The 9957-nt window shown below is 45.0% G+C and overlaps 1 pseudogene; it reads right to left on the minus strand.

Annotated features, from left to right (window-relative positions):
- Positions 1-270: 270 nt before the first annotated feature.
- On the minus strand, positions 271-5898 carry LOC101842578 (annotated as a pseudogene).
- Positions 5899-9957: the final 4059 nt, after the last annotated feature.

Genomic DNA, 9957 nt, shown 5'->3' on the forward strand with positions numbered 1-9957 from the left:
CGGGGGAATCAGGACTTATGGGGGGAGGAGGCGGTGGTAACACCCATTGGGGAGGTCCTTGCTCTGGAAGTACCTTATCAGGTCCTATGGGAACCGCTGGAGGGCTCTCAATGTTGAGCCTAATAGGGAATGAAAACCCATTATCCCATCCTGACATATAGAACCTCAGACCCCAGGTTCGCCCCTTGGGCCAGGCAGTAAACTGCTTCCCTGGATTTGTGAAAGTGATATTGAGGGAGTCTAGGCCCTTATTTTTTCTAGCGACAGTAGTCAAGTCCCATAGGGATGTGGGATGCCAGTGGGCAACTCTGGTAGTTTCACATCCCCATTGTTTGCAATAGAAATGTCCCAGTCCTCCTCATCTATGTGTCTCTGACCTAGATCTGCCATCTCTAGGGCAAACAAAAAAGGAGGTCTGCTGCAGTCTTCTCTGCATATATCTATCTTTACATCCCGGGGAATCAGCGAGGTGCTGTCCCTGTGAAACTGTTCCTTGATGAAAGGACCATTTTTGTAAATGCTCCTCTTCTAAGGGTATTTCTTCATGAATCATCCCAGGAACTTCCCATAAGTTTAACCCTGCCATCAGGGCACAGATTTCAGGAAACAAAGAGGGCCACCAAGTACCAGAGGGAGCAACTTTAGAGGTGGACCAGACTACTGCCCCAGTTTGTGATAGTACCTGCCAGGTTAATGCTTGAGGAGCATGGGGATTTCTATTCTTCTGTGGTGAGCAGGCAACATAAATGCAGCTTAAGAGGATCACCAGTCCGTTCCAGCTTCCAGGAGTCATCTTCGGTTGCAGGAGGGCCATTTTGACGTGGGATGTGTGGATCCAAGCTGTGATGCCATCGACCTTGATGGCAGTGGGACTTATCAGGAGCACCAGGTAGTGTCCCTTCCATCTGGGTTCGAGGTTGCCAGATCGATGACCCCAGACCAGGACTGAGTCTCCCACTTGGAACTTGCGTGGTACAGCTGTGGATCCCAGTTTGTATGCTCCTTTTAGCTGTTCCCAGGCATGCTTTCTGACCAGTTCAAGAGCCTTTAAATGAGCTCACAGGGGTTGGGAGAAAGAGGCATCAAGATCAAGTACCCCTCATGCTTCTGGCAAGGGGGGTGGTCCCCCATGGTGGAGCTCGAATGGTGTGAGTTTAAATTTTCCTGGGGTGTTCTGTACTCAGAAGAAGGTGAAGGGGAGGAGGGCTGTCCAGTCCTTTCCACCGGTCTCTAAGGCTAATTTAGTCAAGGTATCTTTTAATGTTCTATTTATTCTTTCTACATGTACTGAGCTCTGGGGTCTATAAGCACAATGTAATTCCTAATTAATCCCCAGTTGGGTGGTCAATCCCTGACTTACCTGGGCAATGAAGGCAGGGCCATTGTCTGATCCAATTACCTTAGGGATGCCGAATTGTGGGAAAATCTCCTCCGGTATCTTCTTTGCTACCACATTGGCTATTTCCCTCTTTTTAGGGAAAGCCTCTACCCATCCTGAGAAGGTATCTATAAAACTAAAAAATATTTGTTACCATATTTTGCTGGTTTAAACTTCTGTGAAATCGACCTCCCAGTATGCTCCTGGCCTGTCTCCCCGGAGGCGTTTGCTGGGCACACCCAGGTAATGTCCAGCATTGGTGAAGGCACAGACCTTGCAATTCTAACTACTTTTTGAGCAATGTCCGAGAGGCCATGACATGATAATCGGAGAGATATATGATGTCCTTTAGCTTCTTTGTCCCTAGATGAGTTAGTTGATGGAAACTGGTGACATAATGTCATCCCGCCTCTTGGGGTAGTATGGATTTGCCATCTTCTGTCTCAGCTACTCCATGGGGGGAGTAGCCATGCACAATTTTTAGTTTCTCCATCTGCTTGTGATCTTCAGGGTTATACCTGAAGCTAGTTTCTCTAATGTCATAATAGTCTTTAGGTTCCTTCGTTCTTTGTTCAGCTGCGAGGATCATAGCTCCTTGAGCTGCCTGCTTGGCAGCCATGTCAGCCATTTGAATTCCCTTGGCTATGACATCTTGGTCCTTTTGGTGGCTGGGAAAATGTATAATGGCCAGTTTCTTTGGCAAATGTATGGCCTCTAACAGGCTCAAGATTTCTTCATTATTTTTAATGTCCTTTCCAGCCGACATGAGTAAGCCCCTCTGTTTATAAATTGCCCCATGTATGTGAGCGGTGGCAAAAGCATACCTGCTGTCTGTGTAGATGTTGATAGCCTTTCCTTCTGCCAGCCGCAAGGCTTATGTGAGTGTGATCAGCTCAGCTTTCTGGGCCAACGTTCCCTTGGGTAAGCTGCTGGCCCAGATGGTCCACTTCCCATCTACTACCGCCACTCCAGCTCTCTGCTTACCTTCAACCACAAAGCTGCTACTGTCCATGTACCAGTTAGGGCACCCTGGCCATGGCTGAACAGTGAGGTCTTTCCTAGTTCCGGTTTCTACTGCCAGGATGTCCATACATTGGTGTACCAGTAATGAGTATTCTGTCTCTGGCAGCAAGGAGGCGGGGTTTAGGATAGCCAGGGTGAAAACAGCACTCTCTCAGTTAACAAGAGGCTCTGATAGTGAGCCATGTGGGCGGTGGTCATCCAGCTGTCAGGCGGTTGTCTAATGATGCTTTCCAGGGCATGTGGGGTTACCACTACAGTCTGTTGACCTAAAGTTAGTTTGTCGGCATCTTTGAAAAGTAGTGCCACTGTGGCGATGGCTGTTAGGCAAGATGGCCATCCTCTGGCTACAGGATCTAATTTCTTTGACAGGTAGGCCACAGGTCGCTTTCATGGTCGCAAGGCCTGAGTTAGGATCCCTCGCACTATTCCTGCCCTTTCATCTATATAGAGTGTGAATGGCTTGGTCAGGTTTGGCAGGGCTGGGGCTGGTGCACTGAGTAAAGCCCTCTTTATCTCTTCAAAGGCTTTCTGATGGTCGAGGGTCCATAAAAAAATCCCTGTGTCCTTAGTGAGGGGGTAGAGTGGGGCTGCCAGGGTAGCAAAACCTGGAATCCAGAGTCTACAAAACCCTGCAGTACCTAGAAATTCTCTCACTTGCTTTGGGGTTGCAGGAGTAGAGATTTGTGTCACAGTCTTTTTCCTAGCTTCGGTCAGCCATCGCTTCCCCTTCTTAAGAGTGTAGTCCAAATAGGTTACTTCTGTCTGACAAATATGGGCTTTCTTTACTGAAGCCCTGTGCCCCAACTCACCCAGCTAAGTCAGTAATCTCTCAGTGCCCAGACTGCACTCTTGCTCGGTGACAGCAGCTAGGAGCAAATCATCAACATATTGAAGCAGGGTAACTTGAGGATTTTCTGACGTGAATGGAGCCAAAACTCGATGGAGGGCTTCGTTGAAGAGAGTAGGGACGTTTTTTAATCCCTGAGGCAGATGTGTCCAAGTCAGCTGTCCAGCCTGTCCCCCATCAGGGTCTCTCCATTCAAAATCAAAGATCACCTGGCTTGTAGGATGTAGTGTCAGGCAAAAGAACATGTCTTTCAAGTCCAGAACCATGTACTATCATCTATCAGGAGGGAAAGAACTGAGCAGGTTGTAAGGGTTAGGGACAGAAGGATGGATATCTTGCACCCTTTTGTTAACTTCTCTTAGATCTTGTATTGGCCAGTAATCATTGGTGCCTGGCTTCCTAACTGGCAGCAACGGATTGTTCCAGGGAGACTGGCAAGGAACCAGAATACCTAGTTGCAGGAGTCTTTGGATGTGTATGTCTTACGCCCTCTTGGGCTTCCTTGCTCATAGGGTATTGTCGTACCCCAGTGGGGGTTGCATCAGTCTTTAGGCTTACGACGATTGGGGGGTACACGTTTTGCCCCTCCAATGCCCCCTGCCTCTGCCCATGCTCTGGGGTACCTCTCTAGCCATGTTCCCCCCAGTGTCTTGTCAGGTATGGCCGGGGGCTCATGTAATTTATACTAGTCCTCAAGTTTTAAGGCCATGATCATAGAAGTCTGCCAATTGACTATGGTTACTTCCGAGGAAAAGCTTATTTGGGCTTTTAGCTTAGACAGCAAATCTCTCCCCAATATTGGAGTGGGGCACTCAGGGATGACGAGAAAGGAGTGAGTTACTTGACCTTTTCCCAGATCAACCTTCCTGGCGGTAGTCCAAGAATATGATTTCTGGCCAGTGGCCCTAATTACTATGTTTTTTTATCTTTTAATTTTTCACAATGGTTTCTTTAAAATTTAAAATTCTGCTCCAGTGTCAACAAGGAAGTCTATAAGGGTCCCCTCCACAGTTAGGGTTATCCTAGGCTCGGGGAGGGGGCCCAAGCCCCATCTCCCCTAATCATCTTCCCCTAAGGTGAGGACCTTGGGTGTCTTGTGTTTCTTCTTGGGGCAGTCCCTTGCCCAATGCCCCCTTTCCTTACAATAAGGACATTGATCATTATCTAAAGGCTGCCAAGGTGTTCCTTCAGGGTTCCGAGGTCTCTTTGGCCCTTCATTGCCAATGTACCCTGTCTGCCTAGTTCCTTTTTCCTTCCTATGAGCTTCTCTGCTGCCTACCACTGCAGCCAAAATCTTAGTTAAGTCTCTTTTTTGCCTTCTATCTCATCTATCCTGTCTCCCTCAGCTTCCTTCTTTTCTCTTTCTCTTCTTTCTTCCTCAGTCTCTCTCTTATGGTATACTTTCTCTGCTTCCTTAAGTAGGTCTTGCATAGATAACATTTGCAGACCTTTCAGGCACTATAGCCTTCTCCTAATATCAGAGGCAGACTGTTCAATAAAAGCCATAGCAACTGCTACTTGCTGACTCTCAGAAGTAGGATCAAAGGGAATATAATGCCTGTAAGCCTCTAAGAGACTTTCTAAAAACACAGATGGGGGTTCCTTCTCCCCTTGTAGAAATTCGCTTACCTTGGCCAAATTAGTGGGACATCTGCTGACTCCCTTGAGACCTGCCACCAGTGCCTGGCAATAGACCTTCAGCTGCTCCCTACCTTCAGCTGTGTTGTAGTCCCAGTTAGGACGATTTAAGGGAAAGCCTGAATCTATTTTATTCTGAAGTTGAGTTGGTTGACCATTGATTCCAGGCACATTCTTCTGCACCTCCAAAAGTATTCTCTCTATTTCCTTTGTGGTGAAAAGAACCTACAAAAGCTGTTGACAATCATCCCAAGTAGGCTGGTGAGAGAACATGAGGGACTCCATCAGACCTATAAAGCTTGAGGGATTTTCTGAAAAAGGGGCATGGTTAGATTTCCAATTGTAGAGGACAGCTGAAGAGAAGGGCCAATACTGGAGTAATTGCAGCTGGTCACGGTTCGCCTGTGGGGGGGGCGTATACACGCAGAGACAATGCTGTAGTTGAATCTGGACCCTCAGGACTCTGGGTGCATCTGCTCCTGGTCCCAGCAGCTGGTCCTTCTCCTGCTCCTCCTGTTGAGGCTTCTGAGGGAGTATCATGAGGGGATAAGATACTAGGGCATTCTGGAGACTCCTCAATTTGGTAATATATCTTTGGAGGAGCTGAGGGCTGAGCCTTATTTGGCGGTTCAGACTCTGCCATTTCTGCTTTCGTTTTTTTCTCCGTGTTGTGGAGCGCCAGGACTCGGGAGCCTGCCTTACATTTATGGGTCCAAGGTTTAAACCATGATGGAGGATCTTGTGCCAGATCTTCCCTGACACAAATATAAGGTCCTTGGTCAGGGTGAGGCCCTGGTCCCTTATGTAAAACAATATTCTTAATGGCAGAAATCACAGTAAGGTCAAGTGTACCCTCTGTAGGCCCGCCAACATTGTACATTGGCCATTCTGAAAAACAAAAAGTTCTCCAAGGTCCCTTCTTAACTTCTACAGACAGGTTGTGTGCCCTAGTTCTAATTTCCATCCAGTGGTTGAGAGTTTGACCAAGAGGAGTACTGACAGTCTGTCCCATCGTCTAAGTCACACAAAAGAAGACAAACAGAACACTCAAAAAGACAGACAAAGCCAAAACCAGAGCCTGCCTCTTGAGGGACTTTCAACACCAGGAAACAGAATCAGACAGCCGAGCAGACTCAAAGTCTCTCCTCGGCACCTAGACGGGAAAATCTCTGGGCATTCTGCGGACTTCCCTCAGACGTCCTGGGACGTCTCCCAGGGCAACAGTCAGTTATCTCCTGACATGTCTGTCTATAACTCTCCTCTCCATCCCAGCATAGGGATATCACTCTCACGATCTCAGATGAATGCAAACCTAAAAGTACCAGATTCAGACAGACATGCAGACAAAGACACAGACAAGGACAGAATCTTACCTCCATGAGGGGTCCCCAAGATTTTGGGTGTCGCAAATCCCAGATGAGCGCCCAACTGAAAGACCCAACCTCACTCAATCTCCGGATAAGCCGAAACCCAATAATTGAAGAGAGACCATTCTGGCTGCAAGCACAAGAGGTTTCTTCGGGGAACCAGTTCACTGGGGCTGAGCTCATGACCCGCACAGGGGCAGGAGCAGTTCAACCCACTAGTAGCTGCAGTTGGGGGTTTCTTAAAGGGAAAATCTGAATGGGGGAGTTAGGCATACATCATAAAGGATGAGGAAGTTAAATGATAGCTTATGTCTTAACCGGAAGGTTATCTCAAGCAAGCATTCTTTGGGCATTTTACAGTTAAACACTGAGCAGGAATGTGGTGAGCTAGTTTAAGTTTATCTTGAGGTATCTGGTTTCTCAGGAGAGGGCAGAAGGGCAAGTCACTCTGTGATAGGCTAGTCACTAGAGGTCTAAAAATGTTGAGTTGGGATCTCTCACTAATAGCAGTTGAGTTGTTAAGTTGTGCTTCAGTTTTTCATTAAGCAAGCAACCCAGAGCTGGCTGGACATGAGTGGCAAAGAAAAACACAAAAGATTCTTGCCCTGCAAACATTCCAAGAAAAGGCCAGATAATAGGCTAGTTAGGGTTTCTATTACTGTGAAGAGACACCATGACCATGGAAACTCTTATAAGGAAAACAAGTACTTTGGTGACTTACGGTTTCAGAGGTTTAGTCAATCATCATCATGGAGGGAAATGTGGTGGCTTGAAGGTAGACATGGGACTGGAGACTGAGATGAGATTCCTATATCTTGACTTACAGGCAAGAGAAAATGTTCTGAGACACTGAATGTGTCTGGGGCATGTATGTTAAACCTCAAAGCCCAACCCCACAGTGACACAGTGTCCTCTAATAATGCTGTACCAACAAAGCCAGACATTCTAATGGCATCACTCCCTACGACCTTATGGGGCCCAAACACATTTAAAGTAACATAGCCAGAGAACAACTCCAAACTTAGACAAGGTATTAGCAGGTTATTCTGGCTGTTGTATCAGCAAGAGCACTGAGACTCCTCAGTAAATAGTGGTCTGGCCCTGTTAGGCAGTTAGGTGGGAAAGGAGTTTCCTGTGTCCCTTAGACTTAGGAATAAGAATGTTCAGATAAAAGACAGGTAGACTACAAGGTTTCAAGTTTTGGTAGTAAGTAACAAGGACAGACTGAGGGGGGAGTGATGATATTTGATATCAATGTTAAATCATGCTTTGAAAAGCTGGTATATACACCAAATGATGCAATTGTGTATTCCAGGTATGTGCTCCTCAGTCATCTTACAGTGATCTCAAGATAAATGTTGCTACCCTGAAGATATTAGTCATGAGATGACAAACTTGTATAAAAATAAGGACTAGAAGAGAATCTGTTTCACTTGTAACACCAAAAATACTTTACGTTTCCTAGGAATCTATGCAGGTTGTGCTTTCAATCTGGAACTTGCCTATAAGTGTCTGTGTTTGCACACATGGTCTCGATTTGGTAGCATTATTTCGGAAGTTTGAGGAATCCTTTAAGACATGGAGCTGTGATTCATAGCATGCAAGCCTTCTGGTTTTGTTTATTTTCCTTTCCTTCATTGCAGTGACTTATTTGTGTGAGGGAAGGACACTTGAGGGACCATAGGACAGAACTCAGGTTGAAAGGCTTAGTGGCAAATAACTTTATCTGTCTGTGCCTTTGGTTTTCAGTTTTTATAGCCTTGGCTCTACTTTATTTCTATTCTCTGATACCTGGCTGCTGATCATAATGTCACCAATGACCTTAGCCTTGTCCCACCCTGCTTACCCTTTGACCTCTAGACCAAAGTCCATCCTTCCTCCCTCTAGATGCTTCTTGTCACATATCTTGTCACAGGAGTAGAAACATATGGAATGTAATACACAAGGGGAGACACAATACTTTCCCCTAAAATATTTGATTTTCTCTAGATGTCGGTCAGATAAAATGATTGCACTTGAGCTCCAGAGAAGTCCTCCAATTCTTTTCTGAATTCTTCCCCTTCTTTCCTGCTATCTACTTCTCCAAATACTCTGTTTTCTCAGACGTGGACATTTCACTTTCTGACCTCATTCTCTGCCCCTTAATAATAAAAGCCAGCGCTAACAAGAGATTCTGCCTTGCAAGACAACAGGAAAGGGAAATAATTACATCTTTGTCCCTCAAAAATATGTAATGGTTTCATAAGAGAGTGGTAGTTAGCTGGGAAAGTAACAGAGTACAATGGGATTCAAAATTGGAAGGGACTCTACAGGAGACAAAAAGGTACTGTGGGTATGGAAGATATGAGAGTGAGGATTAGGCTTGAGGCAGTGAGAGTCAATCAAAATTAAATATTATGAAATGTCAAAAGGAAATCTGGTAATTTCTAAAGTCATTTTTAAAAAGGATGCTAAAAGGTATTTGTTAAACAGGTTTTTAACATTTCAAATGTCCTAGTTTTTGAAGATATATTTAAAGAGCCCCTCTCATGACTCTCAGCTATTAATTTGATAAACTTTGTCTACAAACACACACACACACACACACACATACAAACAAACACACACATTCACCATGTAGGCCTCATTTTCTTTCTCTCAGTGGTGCATTTGCTTCAGGGATACAAATTTGTGCTGAATAGTCAATCAAGGGACACTGGGAGAGACTAACTATCTCTCTCAGCAGTCCTTAGTTGTCTGTATATTCTTTGATTAGGTACATGACATTTCCCCTGTCCTGTGTTAGCCTGTCTATTGATTGTCGGTGTTCATGTCTTGTTTATGTAGCTATATGTACAATCTCACAGCATAATTCCCTATAATACTGCTCTTAAATTTTCCATACCTTGTGGTTTAGAAATGTTCCCTGATACTTGGAGGTAAATCCTGTGCTGCAGATGTATGCATTGGGACTGGGCTCTCCACAATCTATTGATGTCTGCACTACGTTCAGTTGTGGTTGTCTCTGATGGTCTTCATTTGATGTAGCAAGATGTAAACTGATAAAAACCCTAGGTACTGAACACAAGTAACCTCTTATTGAGTGATTGGCCAGGGAAGTCCAATTGACTGCCAAAACAAATACGATATTGTTGTTGCCCTTGAATTAATTACTCTCTCTCTCTCTCTCTCCTCTCTCTCTCTCTCTCTCTCTCTCTCTGTCTCTGTCTCTCTATCTGTCTCCCTCTGTCTCTGTGTAAAGGAATCACTATTACTGAAGAAAATGCACTACATTAGAACTACACCTAATTGAAAGTCTACTTCCTGAGATCAAGCTTCCATAGTACCAGAAAATATACTGCAAGCTGCCAAACAAAGGAAGCAATTACTAATCCTTCTTAGCTATGAATACTTAAGAACCACAACAATGGCCAGAACAGTAAGACAACATTAAGTGTTCAATAGAGGCACTGACATGTTGTTGGAAACCAACAACTTTGTAATGGGACCTAAGGTCACCTCAACAGAATGAAAACCAACCTTGATACTAGAGATCTACCTAAATCCCTGGTGCTTGTAATATAATGGAACTTAGTAGACAATGTACTATCACCACATTGCTAGACCAATGTGATTCTGTAACTACATTCTAAATGTTATCCTTATACCCACAGATCAGGAGAGCTATTATGTCTGTTACTTAGAAAAACATTTCTGCAATGAAT

The sequence above is a fragment of the Mesocricetus auratus genome, unplaced genomic scaffold, assembly GCF_017639785.1.
Source record: "Mesocricetus auratus isolate SY011 unplaced genomic scaffold, BCM_Maur_2.0 Super-Scaffold_100003, whole genome shotgun sequence".
Taxonomy (NCBI): Eukaryota; Metazoa; Chordata; class Mammalia; order Rodentia; family Cricetidae; genus Mesocricetus; species Mesocricetus auratus.